Genomic DNA, 19,334 nt, shown 5'->3' on the forward strand with positions numbered 1-19,334 from the left:
AGCATGTGAAATGTGGCTACTGGGATTAAGGAATTAAAATTTTAATTTAGTTTAAATTTACATTTAAAGAGCCTCATGTGGCTAGTGGCTACTGCATTGGACAGGACAGGTAAAGTGAGGCCCAGCCTAAAGGGGCTTTTTCAGTCTAGAGACCAAAGTAAAAAGCAGGCATGGACAGAGACACGAACCTTTATTATAGGGACATACAGGAGTGAAGAAAGAAATTAATCTATGAGTCAAGTTGCTCTGATGGCAGCCAATACAGAGCTCAGTGGGAAAGTGTTCTGCATTGATCAGGGGTCGGGAAGCAGGGTTTTATAGTAGGCATAGACAAAGAAGGCACAGAACCAAGAGAAGGCATGTCCATGTTGCTAACAAAGTTAACTGTTTCTTAGTGTCTGTCTCTCTGGGCACACATTTTCATGGAGTTAACCTTGGAGAAAATAATGAAGGTACAGAGCTGAGAGAGTAGGTGCAGAAATGTGCATATTTGCTGACAAAGTTGGAAGAGTTGAGGGATATTGAAAAATGCAAAAATAGTGCTATGTTACAGTGAGGTTAGTGCTTCTGTCTTAAAAGATGTTACTTATTGTTCTCACCCAGACTGAGACAGATTCATTGCTTCAAAATGTTCCAAACTACAAGCCTGACAACTGAGAGGAGCAGCAGTCTTCTCACTTACCCTGGATGTGTCTCCTCTACTTCAGAATCTCTGCTGTCATGTCCCTTAGAGCTCAGCCAACTCCACTGAGGTCCTAATTGAATCCCTGAGCAGAGAGCTATATAAGGCAGATCTGGGCTTAATGTAATCAGAACTTGTTTTTAAAATTTCTGTGTCTCCTGCTACCTTGACCTTGGAACTTGAACAGTCTTGATCTCAAGTAGCCATAAAAGCAGGTCATGAATATCCAGTGCTTACTACATCTGACAAGTATCTTGGACCCTCTAAAATCCACCTCCAGTAGCTGCCATTCTGCCCAGCTCTAGGGCCTGGCTTCCTTTCTTATTCAGGCATGTTTATCACTTTGATCCTCTAAGCCAGAAGGTCCCAAACTCACTCTCCCAATGGGGCTATGCAGGTAACACAAATGAGTGAAGCAAGGTGGATGCAAATACCAGGATATGGTAGAGACTGTGGTGGACCAGAGAACTCTCACGCTGCCTAAAGAGGAAATTCCTAGCCCCAGGAATTTGTTGCCATGGAAGTTGACAGATTTTTCAATTATTCGAGAGAAACCACAATTGTTAATTTTATGTAGAATCTCCCAGTCTTTAAATGCTGACAGCTCATTCCAAATTATTTAGTGCTTGAGCCAAATCAAACACAATGAGAAAATATAACAGAGAATTAAGAGCCTGGACTTCAGAGACTTACTGGATTCTAGTCCTGAGTCCTCCAATTCTTTGCTGTCTGACATCAGTCAAGTGGCTTAACATCTCTCTGCATCAGTTCCCTCATCTGTAAGATGGAGAGAGTAATAATATCAACCCCTCAAGCTCATGGTGAAGATAGAATTTATTAATATGTAATATATGTAAATCATGTAAAAGCATCTCAGGCACACAATAGGTATTATATAGGCGTTGGCTACTTTTATAAAGTCTGAGGGCTGATTTTGATCCATGGAGCTCTTGGCAACCTCTGATATAGGGGCTTTGGCTTTTTGTATTATTAGTGCCTCTAGCTGCCCTGGAAAAATATCCCACCTGCCTGGTGTTCTGGCCTGGAGTGGAATGGCTGGACATCTGCTCTCAGTCACTCTGCAGCTAGAAACTGTCCCCAGTGCTTAGGCCTCCTGTGTCCTCACCCTGATGACCATATGCTCACTTTCGGGGCACTGATTCCACTGTCTGATCCCTCAGGACCCAAGTTTCTGCCCGAGGGCTCAGGTCCTTGGTAGGATGCTGTCATAGTTAGGGACAGGTGTCAACTTGGCCAAGTTGTGGTACCTGTTCATCTGATTGGGCAAGCGCCGGCCTGTCTGTTGCAATGAGGACATACATCCACAGCTGATTCCATTTGTAATCAGCCAAAGGGGAGTGTCTTCTGCAATTAGTGATGCTAAATGCAATCATGGGAAGCCTTTTAAGGAGGACTCAGAGGAGACAGGTTCCATTCCTGCTTTGGCTGGTGAGCCTCTCCTGCGGAGTTCGTCCAGGCCATCCATCGGAGTCGTCGGCTTCGCAGCCTGCCCTGTGGATTTTGGACTCTGCGTTCCTGCGGTCACGTGAGACACTTTCATAAATTTTATATTTGCAAGTGTTCCCTGTTGATTCTGTTTCTCTAGAGAACCCTAACTAATACAGATGCCCTCAGCTCTGTCAGTGTCAGTTCAGACATTTCCTCCACTACCACGTGTGCTGCTTTCCTAGACTCTGAACTCTACTTCCGAATGGGCTTATCCCAGCCCTCGTGTCTTTCCAGCCCAGGGCCCTTAGCCTTCCACAGCGACCTGTTCCAGCCCATCTCTGTCTATGCCACACAGAGCAAGACATCAGTGCCTACAGAGATATGCCCACTCTCTGGGTTTCTTTACTCCCACAGCTTAGGAGCTCTGATCATAGATAAGGACACTTCAACATAAACCCCGTGGTCACCCCTGAAAGTTCACACACATCGTTAGAAAACATCAAGGAAAATGGGATAGCCACAAAAATGAGCTTCATAAGCACAAGGCATAAATGTGCAGGCGGAAAAGCTGGATAGGAAGAACAGAGAGAAATCTGCACCTTTAAGTATCTGAGGAAGTAATAACTGAACTTGTGTAGAGTTGTAAGGCGATGAATGGCAGGGATGGAACTCTGTGACTGCACTAGTACATCAAGTATTGGACCCCCAAAGTTATGAACAGCGTCGATGAAGATAAAAGAGTAAGAATGAAGTTTGGAAACTAGACTTGAGACCAGGCATAATAGCTTCTAAATTTCATTTTGCAGATTATAAAGCAGTGTCACTCTCATTAAATCAGAGGCATTGATTTTCACATTTATTCATTCAGACCATTTGGCAAGAACCATGTTGTAACAGTTCTGATCCCCATGCCAAGCACATGGTAGTGCTTCTGCTTAATTGTTTCTTTCTATCCTCACAATAACCCCACGAGGCAGGCAAGGCATAAAGAGGATTGATTTCCTTACCACTAAGAGTCCCTCATGCATGAAGTCTGTATGGCAATAAACATGGTTTCTGATGCCACAGAGCATGACTGAGAATTGAACAGTGTTGAAACACAGAGATAGGACAGATTAATCTTTCCTGCCCTGGGAGAAGCTTTAACATGGCTATTTATCCATTCATTTTGGTTGGCTAGTAGATGTCAGGTAGGAGTTGGACAGTGCGAAGACAATATGGGGTTAGAAAAACAAGATAAATAAAATTAACAGAGCATCTGAATGCCTTGGAAAAATACCCCAACTTTCTCACGTCCTGGCCCTGTGCCCCTCTGGCCACCCACTGGTGTGAATTACTCTGTAGCCCCATATTGTGACTGTAAATACGTCAGCCTACATAAGTCAAGAGTGAGCTCAACAGAAATGAGCACCCACCTGTGGTCTTATGGTCACACTCAACCTCTCTCCTCTTCTCTTGAACTGCAGACACCTGTTGTTTCCCACCCAAAATTCTCTTTGCTGGGTCTCTGTCCTTATTAGGAGGGCAGGGGAGACTATGTCCTGGAACTTAAGACTTTCCTTAGCTGAGCTACTCAAAGTCTGATGTGAGGGACACTTGAAAAAATGGCCAAAACGAGGTGGTTGTGCTGTGTATTTCATCAGCAGATTGAAACTATGAATGCTTTTTCCATCCCCTGGGTGATGTGAATTTGGCCGCAGAAAGTAGAAAATGGGCAAGAGAGTTTTCAGTTCTACAGCAGGTAAAAGAGCACATAGCAAAAAGTAGGGTTTTTTATGGGTTAGAGTGAATTAATCTTCAGGGCATATATAGTGCTCAATCACATCATTCTTTGGCCCTTCCATTTGCTTTGTGTAATTTGTGGCTTACAATTTTTATATCTTACTGTGATATTAAAATGGTCCAAAAATAAAGTAGTAGTTTTTTGAATGAAGTAAATTCACAGCCATTAGCCCACAGCTAATTGCTATTTATTCATGTGGTTAACATAACACAAGGAGAAAGAAGATGAGATTTTAAAAAAGGAGAAATAGAGACGACTGGAAAAACAAGCTTTGAGTAAGGTAAAGCTATTTAATCAAATTCCTTGGAAGTAAATTAACAAGAGCTACCTTGCCTACCCCTAATTTCTCCTGCGATGCCAAACTGGTTGAGCACTTGATGACAGATAACAGACTGGAAAGAAGGAGAGAATAGCTCTCCTCCCTGCCTTTCCTTGACCCAGTTGCCAATGTGAGCTAATTTCTGGGGTCCATATGACTGTTGGGATGAAATTGGAATTAGGTTGTCATTAGGGAGTATTGTAACCACTTTGTGTTTTGGTGCCCATCTCTGGCACTTGAAGCCTACTCATCATGCTTCTTAGAGTCACTGACTATTTTTAGAAGAGTTTGGGGCCCAAGGGAGAAGCCAGGCCAAAGTGGTCAAGTGATGTCTCCTCCCACCTGCCCATTCAAATGACCCACACACATCCCTCACTGAAGTAAGTGTCCCCAGCTTCCCAACAAGTGGTAAAGACTGTCAGCGCTGACGGATCCCGAGAGCATCTACTTCAACTCTCAGAAACAAACCGAGGGTCAGAGAGGTGCTGTGATTTGGGCCACACAGCTAGCAGAGAGCAGAGCAGGGACTTCCAGCCAGAGCTGCCGATGCCTGGACCAGAGCCCTTTCAAAGACGCCCTCTCCCTTCCCCTTCCCCCCGTTGAAACATGTCTCTGCTCTAAGATGTGATGTCTTGGGCATACTTCCTGTTTTTAATGGATGGCAGCTAGCTGATTCAGAAAAATAATCTACACTGCTACGTGAGTGAGGATGCATGCATATTTTTGTCTTCTGAATAGTATTTATAATTTGTTTGTTTAAATACAAAAAAGCATAAAAATTATGGTTCCAGAGCTCTACTCCTAGATGACATCTATAGATTACAAAAAAATACACACATATTTTTAATAATAAATAGAACTTTTATCAAACTCTTACTATGTGCTAGGCACTGTTCTAAGCATTTTGCATATATTAACTCATTTAATTCTTAGGAAGTAAAAAATACTATTCCCATTTTGTAGAAAAGAAAACTGAGGCACATGGAGGTTGCACAGCTGTTAAGGACGGACCACAGATTTAATTCTAGGATGTTTGGCTTTAAGGTTCATGTTCTAAACTAGGAATTGGTTGAATGAACAGAAAAGTATAAAATGAAAATCAAAAACCTAATGTCATGTCCTGCTGGCTTTCCTCCAAAGGTTAGCAGTTTTTTTTAGCTTTTTACTAGGAAAAAAGGCATGTACCTATAACTGACAAGTTATATACATACATATGTATTTACACATGTGCCACATATACGTATATGCTATAGACATATATAGACATCTAGCTCTACACACACTCATCCATACATACACCCATCTAGGTGCCGCTGCCGCCGTCTGGGGCTGAGGTGGAGGCAGGGCACCTTTACATGGGCTGACCTCCACTCAGTGGTTTTAGGCCTTTGCCTCTCTCTGACCTACCCCAGTGTCTGGACCTGGCATCTGGAGCTTTTCCAAGCTAGAACCATTAGACTGAAGGGGGAAAGGAGGGCTGAGGATTAATTCCCAAATGAATGAGTCAGCAGCCCAAGAGAAAACCGAAAGCACACATGAAGTATTTGACTGAAGAGAGTTTAACAAAGGGGGCAGGGTGGAGGGAACCATCAAGGGAGGGTGAGACACCTCCTCAGTGGAGCCGGCATCATGGGAGTGAGAAAAACTTCTTGACCAAAAGGGGAAGAGAAATGGGACAAAATTAAGTTTCCGTGGCTGAGAGATTTCAACAGAGTCGAGAGGTCATTCTGAAAGTTATTCTTATTCATCATATTGATATCCCTTTTTAGTTATTAGGGTATTAGAATAGCTGGAAGGAAATACTTGAAACTGTTGATCTGTGTTCCAGTAGCCTTGATTCTTGAAGACGATGGTATAACGACACAGCTTTTACAATGTGACTGTGTGATTGTGAAAACCTTGTGGCTGATGCTCCCTTTATCCAGTGTATGGACAGATGACTAAAATGATAAGGACAAAAATAAATAATAGGGGAAATAAGGAGTATGGGATGTTTTGGGTGTTCTTTCTAATTTTTATTTTAGTTTTTATTCTTTTTTCATTAAAGAAAATGTTCAAAAATTGCAGTGGTGAATGCACAACTATATGATACTGTGAACCATTGCTTATACATTTGGGATGATTATATGATATGTGAATATATCTCAATAAAATTACATTTAAAAAATCCTGGTTGTGATATGGTACTATAGTTTTCCCTAGGAGGAAACCAGGCAAAAGGGTACCCAGGAGTTCTCTATATTATGTCTTACAATGCATGTGAACCTACAATTATTTCAAATTAAAAGTTTAAATGAAAAAAAAGCTCCCCTCCAAAAGCTTTACCAGTAGATATATACAACTTCTAAAATAATAGGAAGAATTTAAAAGTAACATAAATCAATCAAAATGAAGATGAAAGAGAGAGGGGAGATGAACATAGAAAAACAACAAAAGACAAATGGTTAAAATAACTCCAAATATACTGGCAACACCACAAAAGGAAAATGAGATAAATTTACAAGAGACAAATAAAATAAATAAAATTTCATGTTGGATTTTTAAAATAAAGCATCAATATGATGTTTAAAGGTAATGCACATAAACCGTGAAGATACAGAAGACTGGAAGTAAAAGGATGGGAAATTGAAGAAGACTGCCTAACTATTTAGTCTCTTACAATGTGACTGTGTGACTGTGAAAACCTTGTGTCTGATGCTCCATTTATCCAGGATATGGATGGATGAGTAAAAAAAAAAGGATAATAAATAAATAAATAATAGGGGGAGATAAAAGATAAAAATCTGGTAGATTAAAATACTGTGGGTCAATGAGGGGATGGGGTAAGGGGTATGGGATGCATGAGTTCTTCTTTTTTCTTTTTCTGGAGTGATGCAGATGTTCTTAAAATGATCATAGTGAAGAATGTACAACCATGTGATGATATTGTGAGCCACTGATTGTATAATATGGTTAGAGTATACATGTGGGGTTATTTTTCAAAAAAATCCTTATTGAATACATAATGAAAAATAATAAAATATAAAGGATTATATTATATATCATCTGATGTTCTAATTACTCAATGTAACAATACCAACTTTCCTTGGAATGAAATTCAATGGAAGAAAATATTGCATTTGTCTTCTTTAATTTAGGTGTATCATAAAGGAGTAGGGTTTTTAAAATTCTTGGCATATTAATAATATCTCTTGGTTCAGAAATGCTTATTATGAATAAAGGTTGTTTCATTTATCTCAATAAGCTGAAAGTGTATTCAATATTAAATAAAATCACAATTAAAGAGAGAGATATAAGAAATAATAAAAGAATAAAATTGAAAAAGATAAAAGAATGGGAAAATACAGGGCAAAAATGAACTTAAAATTGATAGCTATAGTAACATGAGAGAAAACGAGCCTTGAGAGCCTTATACGTACATACCCTAAAGAAGAACATGACAAAATGATTAGGGACATACCATATTGCACAACCCCAGAGGGCACTGTTACCATTGTACTCAATGGAAGTGGGACCCTAATGCTGGGCAACACGGATGCCCTGGATACAATGATAGAAGACTCAGTTTGCTGAGAATCTATTTAAAATTTCTAAACCAATATGGAACCCATAATACAGCCTCAGGTATAAAATACAGATCTGACAGAATTGCAAGAAAAAATAAACAAATATTCCATGCTAGGACGAATATTTTTAAGACACTTCTTTCTTTAATTAATCAAACAATAATAAAAAAAGTTTACTAAGGAGAGGTTTGAACAATATAATTGAAATTTTTGATCAAATAGACACATACAACCATATAAATAACACCAAACCCAATAAGTGAAGGCACACAGTTTTCTCAGGCACATAGAACATCTATAAAAGTTGGCCATTTACCAGCAAGACCCACTTAAAAAAAATAGTGTCATGAAGAACAGCTTTTTCTCCAATGCAAAATAACATAATAATGCAAATATGAGCCACATAAAAAGCTCATATATTCGTAAATGTTTAAAATTCAAATTAATCAGAAGTAAAGGAAGAAATAGTAACAAGTTCTCTTAATTCAATATTCAATATCATAACAGATAAGGTACAGATAGCATGGTATTTTGAATGCTTAAAATTTAGGGAAAAAACATAAGGTAACAGTCTTACAACATCAAAGTAAGAAATGATTTCTTTGAGACACTGAGTACAAACCTTAAAAGAAAGCAGAGACATACCAAAACCTGTAACTTCTGCCCATCAATAATCCCATTAAAAAGTTAAAGGGCAACCCACAGTCAGAAAGAATATATCTGCAACTCATGTTACAAAGAAAGACTCACTACCCAGCACATTTAAATGACTTCTACAAATCAATAAAACAAACCATTCAATAGAGAAATGGGCAAAACATCTGAAAGGAAAAATTACAGAGAGAGAACAACAAAGGACATTGAGTGTATGAAAAAACACTCAATCTTACTTGTAATCAAGAAAGTGAAAATTCAAACAACATATTTCATAACCATCAATTGAATAAAATTAGAAGTCTGATACTACAAAGTTTGAAAAGTTTCAGAGCACCAGGAACTCCATTCACTGCTGCTAGAAGGATAAAGTGATACATCTATTTTAGAAAAAAAATGGCAATATTTAGTAAAGCTGAAAATACATATATCTGATGACCTAAGAATTTCATTCCTAGGCATATATAACTAGAGAAACTCTTGTCCATGTGGTCAAAAGTTATAGAGAAACAAATTATATAGTAACTGTTCATAAGGGAACATTGTAATAGCAAACACTTGGATGCAGCATAATTCAATTGTGGATAAATCAAACACAGCATATTTATATAATGGTATACAATTCAGCAATGGAAAAGTATAAACCAATGCCACATAAATCTTACAAATTAATCCTACAAATACATACTAAGGACAATTCAAGATGCAGAATACACAATGGTACTATTTTATTTAAATAAATTTTTAAACATGCAAATTCGTATGTGCCTAAAAATGGAACTGTTGTGTCCTAGGGCATGTTAATCTTTAGCTTTACTGGATAATATAAAATTATTAGTGATGTATGTGCACACTTATATCTTATATAAATACATGGGAACATAAATTACAAATATGCCACAGAGTGGCATCTCTGTGTGAAGAAGAAAAAGTGGATGCTACTGAAAGTGGGGGGATCTCAAATGTATTGGTAAGAGTCGTTTTATAAGATGAGAAACAGGGAAAGTAGAGTTGTATTTTTCTTCACATCCTTCAGTCTCACTTAAATATTTTATAATAATTGTACGGAAGTAGTACAGTTGTACAGTTGATTCACATTTCCAGTGGATACCATTGTTTGTCTACCTGGCATCCATCCTTTGCTAGCAGAGTCCTAAAGCTGCTCAGACACCCAACCCCCATCCAGACATGCATGTTCTTTGTACGTAGCTCCCCACCACAGCCTTGGCTCCAGAAGCTCTAGGAATAATCCCTTCCCCTTGCCAAGGTGTTCATGGCACATGACCCAATTCTGATCAATGAGGGGATGTCCAAAAGCAGACTTCTGTCAAACATTTCTTTGCTTTTCTGAAGAAAAAACTAGTTTCTTTCTTCGGACATTGAGGTATCTCGATATGATGCCAGGAATTACATGTAGGCATCAGCTTGAGGTTGAGGCTGACAATAAGGCTGGCCAGGAAGGAGAGGAAAAGATTCTGGGACCATCTTGACATAATTGAGCCACTGCATCAGGCAACTTGCTCAGCATCATTCATAACATGCATTTCATGTTATGTGAAATGATCATTGCTCAGGGTGGTGTGAGTTCAGATTTCTGTTACTTGCAATTGCCTTGCAATTGCCTGTGGACTTCACTGCTGCAGAAGCCTGGAAATAGACATGTCTTTTGGAGCTTGAGCAAACAGAGCACGCTTCACTACAGAGGTCAGTTTTCAGTTAGAACCCTGGTGGAATACAATATATTGAGGAGGAGAGAAAGTAAGAACTTGAAGGCAAGAAACCATTAGAACTAAAGGCATATGAATTGACTGTGAACGAGTAAATACAGCATGGCAGTGACTTAAAAATAGAAATTTGTTTCTGCTCCATAAGGAAAGTCTGCAAGAAAGCAGTTCAGGACCAGCAGCTTCACGAAGTTGTCAAGGACCCAATCTTCTACTTGCTGCTCTGCCATCATCATTAGGCATGGTTCATCTCATGATCTGGGCTGCCTGGGAGAGTTCCAGCCATCATGATCGTATTTCAAATAGCAGATGGAGAAAGAGCAAAGAAGCGCTTGTCTATACCATTAAAGACGTTCCCAGAAGTCACAAGGAGTTCTGCTTATATTGTCTCATTTACCAAAACTTTGTCACATGGCCATACCCTGCTATAAATGAGACCAGAACACGTTTTTATTCTTGGTGGCCACAACTCCAACTGAAAAACTGGGCTTCAATTTCTGAGTCATAAGGGAAGAATGGATATTCTTTCTGCTTCTAAAGCCCTGCATGGGTGAGTGTATAAACACACTCATACATACACCAGACAATGCAGCAGTTTATTATAAAGGGTAGTGCAATTTTCTCAGGAAATAACTTTAAAATAGTGTCTGTTTTCTGGCACTTTCCTCTAAAAAGATGTCACCAAGTGTCAATAAAATGCCAGAATCTGGGCAAATTCTCTTGGACTATAAGGCCCATAGGGCCAGACTGGGTAAGTTCCCTGAGGCTTTACATTCATGACACTCCATAGGGTGGCCTCATGGAATGGAGACTGCCTGAAAAACGAGAGCATAATCCTTTAACTCTCTCTACTTGTCCCTGAGTACAAGACCCATGTCTACAGCAGCTGGACACAGGCAGTTAGCCTTCTGGGTGAGGACTGCCCTCCTCTGAGGAAGGAGTTTTGCCTCACCATCCCCCCTACCCCAACTACCCCTTGTCCTTTTGGTACCTCTGGAAACTTTCTCCACTCCCAGGAGACAAGCAGTTTGGAGGTGCAGGGGACAGACCCACGGAACACCATAGGATATTGTGGGGAAAGTGGAACACACTCCAAAGACTACAAAGAATATACTGCAAAGAGTGCCTCACACTCATCAAAACACAGCTTTTGCTGGTAAGATCATTTTTCTGTGGCCATTATCTTTACCAAGTTCAATTTTCCCAGGGATACATTTTTCACACCAATATTTTCTTGAGAAGATTTAGTTCTTTGGTCAATCGTTACTCAATAGTCATCACTCGTTTTATTTTCTGTTAGCTGCTTCTATCAAGTTTAATTTTTTCAATCATCGTGGTTTTCAGTATTTCCTACATGATTGTTGTTTAGTGCTTCTTCTACAACAATTTTATCACCAGTGCCAACTTTAGGTAGATAATTTCTCCCATTAATATCCATTGTGAATTGGATGGTTCTGATTTATTTCTTAGCTAACCCACTTTTTAAAAATGTGATCAACCTCTTAGGAGATAACAGAATGTCTCTTTTGCCCAAAATTTCTCTATTTTACTGCCAGTCTATTTCATATATTTCTGATCATCTTGCATTTAGCTCACTGTGCCTTATGTTTAGCAGAACAAAGGGCAAATAACAGAAATCAGAACAGTGACATGAAAATCCAAATGACTCAATGAAAACATCCAGCTTTGGTTCACCTTGTACATAAAGTATCACGAGGTCCCATTGGAACCTATATTAAGTTATGCTGCAGCGATTGTACATAACCAACATGCCCCAAACCCAGTAGCATGAAAGGACAAAATATTTATTTTCTGTTTAGGGATCCATGGATCACTGGGTTGGTTAGACTGGACATCTTCTTCGCATGATGGACTCAGAAATTCAAGAAGCCAAACTGGAACCTGGCATGCTCCTTGAAGGCTCTGGTCAGAACTGTCACTCTCCCTTTCACTGCACTCCGATAATCACCGTCAATTGTATGGTGAAACCCCAAACCAAAAGAGTTGGAAATAAATCCCTCCCATGAGGAAGCCACAGCAAGACCCAGGAAACACAGAAGGATTGTACACAAACAATGCAATGTACCAGCCTTTCCCCTGTGTAAGAAGCCATCATTTCCCTAAATAAAATGGCTATTTTATTGCAGAACAAAAATATCTAAGGTGACTCTAAGTTTTGGTCCATACAAAAAAAATCAGCTGACTCAATTTCTATGTTGAATTCTACCTCACTGGATACCCTGTTATGATACCTAAATAATGAAACCCCGTCATAGTGTTTTTTGAACCAAAACAAGGGTCTACTTCTGATTATTACATTAAAAACAATTCTCTACCAATTTCAATTATTACTGGGCCCTATGATTCTCTGCACTTCTCTCTCCAACACCTGAAAGTCCCCTGGAACAAACAATCTGGGATTTAGAGCCAGCATTCCCTGAGCCAAGAGACCAACCAGCAGGCTGTTAAAATAACCCAGACGTCGAATGATGGAGAACTGGCCTAGCGTAAAGGGTGTGCCATTTGAGGTGAAAGAAAAGATATATTGAAGGAGAATTATAAGATTTTACTATAGATTATGCAGACTAATAAAGGGAGGCAAGGGTGAAGGAGGACTCTGAGTTTCTAACTTGGAAGAATGGAAAGTTAGTGATATCACAAAAAAAAAAAAAAAAAAGAATTATTGGAAAGGCAAATTTTAACATTGGACCCATTTGAGAAATAAAAGCCAAGTTCTTATATTGGCCCATTACTGGAGGAAAAAACCTCCTGGAGAGAAGACATCAAGAATCATAAACAATTGTTACATTCTACAAATACTGATTTTATAATCACAGTAAAGAGGTTCCCTTTTTCCCCAACTGACCTTCATTAAAGTGTAATAAGTAAGTTCCTAGAAGGAATGAAGACTCAAGTCTCCCAAATGACATGATTTTCTGGTATTATGGGAAATACAAGTCTTATAAATTCCTGAAACATCTTCCTGATAATGACATCCCCCTTCCATTGCCTTCTTTCCACCCACCACTCCACGTCTCAGTCCTTGGGTTCTTCAAACCAGAACTTAATTCATATCCTCTTTTTAGCTTAATTGCTACCTCTGTGTTTAATGGATTTTGCATAAATTAAGCTCCCTTTTAACACATATGTTAAAATTGCTTAGCCACAACAAGAGATGTCCACCATGCCTTCCAGTTTACAGCTCATTCCATAACACTCCGTTCTGCCAACAGAATTAACCAAGCCCCAATCACTTAAACACCAGAAGACCACTTATGCTGCTGTTAAATGGGGCATCACCATATTTCAGTTATGAATTTGAGGCAGAGGCCAACCTCTGGAAAATAGCACAAAAGGTCTATAAGTATTTGTATACATAGGATTTCTTCCTTCTTCCCTTCCTCCCTCCCTCCCTCTTTCCTCTCTTTCTTCCTTCTTTCCAAAATTACATTTCAGCATTTGCCATATACATGGTACCAGGTATACATGAGCAAGCAAAACAAAGTCTCTGATCTTATGGAAGAGATAAGTGTGAGAAGATTATCCCAGAGAGGATGAACAGCAAATGCTAAGACCTTACTTTTTTTTTAAATTTTTTTTATTAATCAAAAAAAAGAAAAGAAATTAACACAACATTTAGAAATCATTCCATTCTACACATGCACTCAGTAATTCTTAGTATCATCACATAGATGTATGATCATCATTTCTTAGTACATTTGCATCGATTTAGGAAAAGAACTAGCAAAACAGCAGAAAAAGATATAGAATGTTAATATAGAGGAGAGAATTAAAATAATAATACTAATAAAAAAATATATATATATATAAAAAGGAAAAAGAAAAAAACAAAAACAAAAGATACAAACAAGCAAACAAACAAACAAAAAACTATATTTCAGGTGCAGCTTCATTCAGTGTTCCAACATAGTTACATTACACTTAGGTATTATTGTGCTGTCCATTTTTGAGTTTTTGTATCTAGTCCTGTTGCACAGTCTGTATCCCTTCAGCTCCAATTACCCATTATCTTACCCTGTTTCTAACTCCTGCTGGTCTCTGTTACCAATGATATATTCCAAGCTGATTCTCGAATGTCGGTTCACATCAGTGGGACCATACAGTATTTGTCCTTTAGTTTTTGGCTAGACTCACTCAGCATAATGTTCTCTAGGTCCATCTATGTTATTACATGCTTCATAAGTTTAGTCTGTCTTAAAGCTGCATAATATTCCATCGTAGGTATACGCCACAGTTTGTTTAGCCACTCGTCTGTTGATGGACATTTTGGCTGTTTCCATCTCTTTGCAATTGTAGATAATGCTGCTATAAACACTGGTGTGCAAATGTCTGTCTGTGTTTTTGCCCTTAAGTCCTTTGAGTAGATACCTAGCAGTGGTATTGCTGGGTCATAATCCATTCTGCCATTCTATGTCTTTTGATTGGGAAATTCAGTCCATTAACTTTTAGTGTTATTACTGTTTGGATAATATTTTCCTCTACCATTTTGGTTTTTGTATTATATATATCATATCTGATTTTCCTTCTTTCTACACTTTACTCCATACCTCTCTCTTCTGTCTTTTCATATCTGACTCTAGTGCTCCCTTTAGTATTTCTTGCAGAGCTGGTCTCTTGGTCACAAATTCTCTCAGTGACTTTTTGTCTATAAATGTTTTAATTTCTCCTTCATTTTTGAAGGACAATTTTGCTGGATATAGAAGTCTTGGTTGGCAGTTTTTCTCTTTTAGTAATTTAAATATATCATCCCACTGTCTTCTAGCTTCCTTGGTTTCTGCTGAGAAATCTACACATAGTCTTATTGGGTTTCCCTTGTATGTGACAGATTGTTTTTCTCTTGCTGCTTTCAAGATCCTCTCTTTCTCTTTGACCTCTGACATTCTAACTAGTAAGTGTCTTGGAGAACGCCTATTTGGGTCTATTCTCTTTGGGGTGCACTGCACTTCTTGGATCTGTAAATTTAGGTCTTTCATAAGAGTTGGGAAATTTTCAGTGATAATTTCTTCCATTAGTTTTTCTCCTCCTTTTCCCTTCTCTTCTCCTTCTGGACACCCACAACACGTATATTTGTGCGCTTCATATTGTCATTCAGTTCCCTGATCCCCTGCTCAAGTTTTTCCATTCTTTTCCCTATAGTTTCTGTTTCTTTTTGGAATTCAGATGTCCCATCCTCCAGTTCACTAATTGTAGCTTCTGTCTCTTTAGATCTACCATTGTAGGTATCCATTGTTTTTTCCATTTTTTCTTCTTTGTCCTTCACTCCCATAAGTTCTGTGATTTGTTTTTTCAGATTTTCTATTTCTTCTTTTTGTTCAGCCCATGTCTTCTTCATGTCCTCCCTCAATTTATTGATTTGGTTTTTGAAGAGTTTTTCCATTTCTGTTCGTATATTCAGCATTAGTTGTCTCAGCTCCTGTATCTCATTTGAACTATTGGTTTGTTCCTTTGACTGGGCCATATCTTCAAATTTCCGAGCGTCATCCATTATTTTCTGCTGGTGTCTGGGCATTTGATCAGATTTCCCTGGGTGTGGGACCCGGCTGGTTGAAAGGTTTTTCTGTGAAATCTCTGGGCTCTGTTTTTCTTTTTCTGCCCAGTAGGTGGCGCTCGTGGCGCTCATCTGTCTGCGGGGCCCACCAGTAAAAGATGCTGTGGCTCCTTTAACTTGCCAATCCGAATCTCACGGTCGGCCCGGGAAACCGCGCGTGGAGTGGGGGTCGCCGGCTGCCGCGGCTTGGGGGAGTGCTGGTCCAAATTGCCCAGCTGGCCCGAGACGCCAAGCGTGGCGGGAGGGCCCCGCTATCCAACGTTCCCAGTCAGACCGGGGAGCCACGTGCGTGGAGGGGACCCCAGTCGCCAGCCGCCCCGGTTGGGAAAACGCGCGCCCCTCAGGTATCTCACCGCAGCGGATTCTCCCTGCCCATTCAGCCGTTCCAGAATGAGGTATGCTGTCTTTTTGGTCTCTGTTGTGGCTCCGGGAGCTGTTTTGTATTGTTTCTGTTTCTTTAGTTGCTTTTCTGGAGGAGGAACTAAGACCCGCGCGTCTTACTAAGTCGCCATCTTCTCCGGAAGTCTCAAGACCTTACTTTTTAAGACTATTTCCCAAAGCTATGGTAAACTTTTCTTCTCAGTGGCAATACTTGGTAAGTTCTGTAACTATGGTATCAATTGTATCAATTGAATAGTATTATCAGTGTTTCATTTCACTAAAAAAAAAGTTTACCTTCTACTCTGTCCTCTAGGGTCTTTTAGCTTAGTTGGAGATGCTAAAGAATACATGAAGAATAACCAAACATGAAACCATCTTAGAGAGAATTAGACCCCTCCCTCTCAAGAAATCCATTCTGAATTTGTATAGTAAGGAGATCTGAATTCACAGTAAAAGGTGAATAGGTGAATAATACACACCTATAATTTTAATACTTATTTTCATACCAGATAACTAGATCAGGGATCAACAGAAAGAGATGGAGAAGTGGAGAAGTGGAGTAGAGGAAGGTTAAGAGAAATCTCCTCCATGTACAATCTTGACCTTAGCAGCAAAGAAGCCCTCAAATATAGGGTTCTATGATTACTAAATTCATAAAACATTACACTGAGACACTTGAAACACATTACCAAATTAATCTGAGAAGTTCCTGCAGATAAAAAAAAACAACAACCATGTTCCCTCATGTCAAGTCTATTAACATTGTCACAGAACATAAATTTAACTAGGGCCAGTCCTCCTAAGAAATTTCCAATAATAATTATAAAAGGGAAGTAATGAACTCCTCCAACATCAGCTCTTTGAGCTCTAGACTAGGAAAATTCATATTTCTTCATTACGTCTGGGTAAACTCACCACTTGACACCTTGTAATACTCAGTAACTAGGATAAATGCCCTAGTTTTGGTGAGCAGCATATCATGGCATATTCCAAGTAAGCAAATTACGATGCCTTTATTCATTCACCTCAACTTAAATAGGAAAGCTATTAACTTCTGCTGAGTAAGAGAAAGGGTATTCTCTTTTTATTATAGGAGTCAGTTTTTCAGAGTATTGATTCCATCCGTATCTTCTAAGAACTGAACCCGAGGAGATGTGTCTGGTCCCTATCAGGAAGACGGGCTACAATCTGAAATTGTATACCGATGCTGAGCACGACTGTTCAGCTGAGGTTGTAGATAGACACAACTATCCATTCAACAGTGTCTTACACTGGACTCCTAAAGCAGATCCAAAATAACAGTTTGTCAGGGATTTATTAAGAAAATGTTCCCAGGAGAAACCTAAGGGAGTGGAGAAGCAAGAGAGAGAAAGGGAAGAAGCCATCAAGGTTGCAGTTACAGGCAGATTCCATCTTAAGCCTGGCCTTGCAGGGGAACTCTAGAGCCTAAATTACATCTCAGAGCTTATCCTGACTTGGAAGCAAAAGAGCTAGGCTTTCATGCCCCCATACTTAGCAGTCTTTGCTAAGAGCCACCCCAAAGCATCTTAAAGTCACTTCCAGATCTCTGTGCAGGTGAGCAAAGGGGCCCCAGTAACCCAACAACAGGCCTCCAAAGAGAGTCACAGGCCATTAAAAGCAAAAACAAACAGAAGCAATGGGTGGAGGGAAGAAATGGTCAAAGTGATCAAGGAGATGTTGGCACAGCATCTACAGTGTCTGATAGAGATACTGGGTAGAAACTCATGTGGACCCAACCAAGTAATTAAGCATTGCATCATGACTATGGGTATCTAGCTCAGTTTTTCTCCTTCTTTCTCTTTCAATAATTTCCATTCCTTTCTGATACAAAAGAATTCAATATAGCCAAAGGTAATTCTTCTTCCCCTGAAGGAGCAAACTCTTTTTATGTAGATATGATAGTTCCTTTGCCATAATCCCCCTCTGTATCTTACCCCAACTCATCATATGTTTCTGTTGGGCAGAGATGAGATGGACTTTTGTGTAGCTCAAAACACAGAGATGTGAAATTAGCTGTCTGAGCGCCACTGGACTTTCTGTTACCTGCCCTGAATACAAGTGGATTTCTCCAGAAATGAGTAAATTTCACTTTCCTCTAGTAAAAATACCATCTGTTAGTTCTCTGGAAGGTAGCACTGATATATGATTCATTAGCTCATGTATATTCTAATATGATCTGTGAGCTAAAAATCATTTTTTTTCAGACCTTTGTGGATCTTATGACTCATTTTGGAATACTTTTCCCTTATTTCCATTTTATGATTTGGCTTCAGAATCAAAATTAGAAGCTGAAGTGAATATTTTATGGCCCACACTGTCTCTTGGTTTCTTATGCATAATGTCAAGTATTTGCAATTAAATGAAGGAGAATGAAAACTTTTGAAAAGTAATACCTTTCAAAACTAAAGAAGCTTGGAAAGGGTGGATTTCCAGCAATGGAGTGTTTATTCATATATAACCCAAGAATTTTAAGGTTTTAAGGTTTTGCCCTTAAAACCAAGAACACAATTGACTTCATTGACTCTCATCCCATCTAGCATTGCAGACCCTCCAATTCCCTGTAAAACAAACCCCATAAATATTTCTTGGCACCTATAATTGTGTCCCATGACTGCTTGCAAACACAAAATGCTAGCAGCTAAGAAGCTGTCTCCATTTTCTTCCTTTTCTTCCCGGGTCCTTCTCAGTGATAACCACAAAGGCCTCAAATGTAGGTGATGTTTCAAGGTGTCTCCCTCCTCCCTGAACCAGAAGCAGAGTTGCCCTTCAGGTATCTCTTCTATTGCGTTCTGCTGCTTTGTGGCAAAGCTCCTGAGATCATCCCCCAAACTGAATTCAGGAGGCAGTGAGTTAGCCCAGGAAGCACTGGAGCCTCAATGCTCTGAAGCTAGATGTAGGGAGATGGCATTTCTCCAAATTTTGTATTATATGTTTGTTTCCTAAGCACATAAATATTGGGGTGTTAGTATTGATTATAGTGTATGCTTAAAAAGCATCTTCTCTCTATGGCTCAAATAGGTAGAGAAATTTGAGTAAAGAGCAGAAAGATTGAAAGACATTTGCATGGGGTTTTTGCAAAGTAATGGGCAATATGACTTCATTGTGTGCTTCCCCAGTAAAATGTTCACTAATTTCCAATACTTTTGTGGTTGCTTTAGAGCTTTGATAGGGGAAAAGAGAGTAGAG

General features: G+C 39.3%; 1 long non-coding RNA gene across 1 annotated transcript in view; it reads right to left on the minus strand.

Annotated features, from left to right (window-relative positions):
* Window positions 1–19,334, minus strand: part of LOC143684216 (uncharacterized) — a 129,850-nt gene that overhangs the window by 37,011 nt on the left and 73,505 nt on the right. Inside the window, exon 3 of the long non-coding RNA XR_013175919.1 lies at window positions 1,376–1,459. This is a non-coding gene — a long non-coding RNA (uncharacterized LOC143684216). The remainder of the gene's footprint in view (window positions 1–1,375; window positions 1,460–19,334) is intronic.

The sequence above is a fragment of the Tamandua tetradactyla genome, chromosome 1 (genome assembly GCF_023851605.1).
Source record: "Tamandua tetradactyla isolate mTamTet1 chromosome 1, mTamTet1.pri, whole genome shotgun sequence".
Classification (NCBI taxonomy): Eukaryota; Metazoa; Chordata; class Mammalia; order Pilosa; family Myrmecophagidae; genus Tamandua; species Tamandua tetradactyla.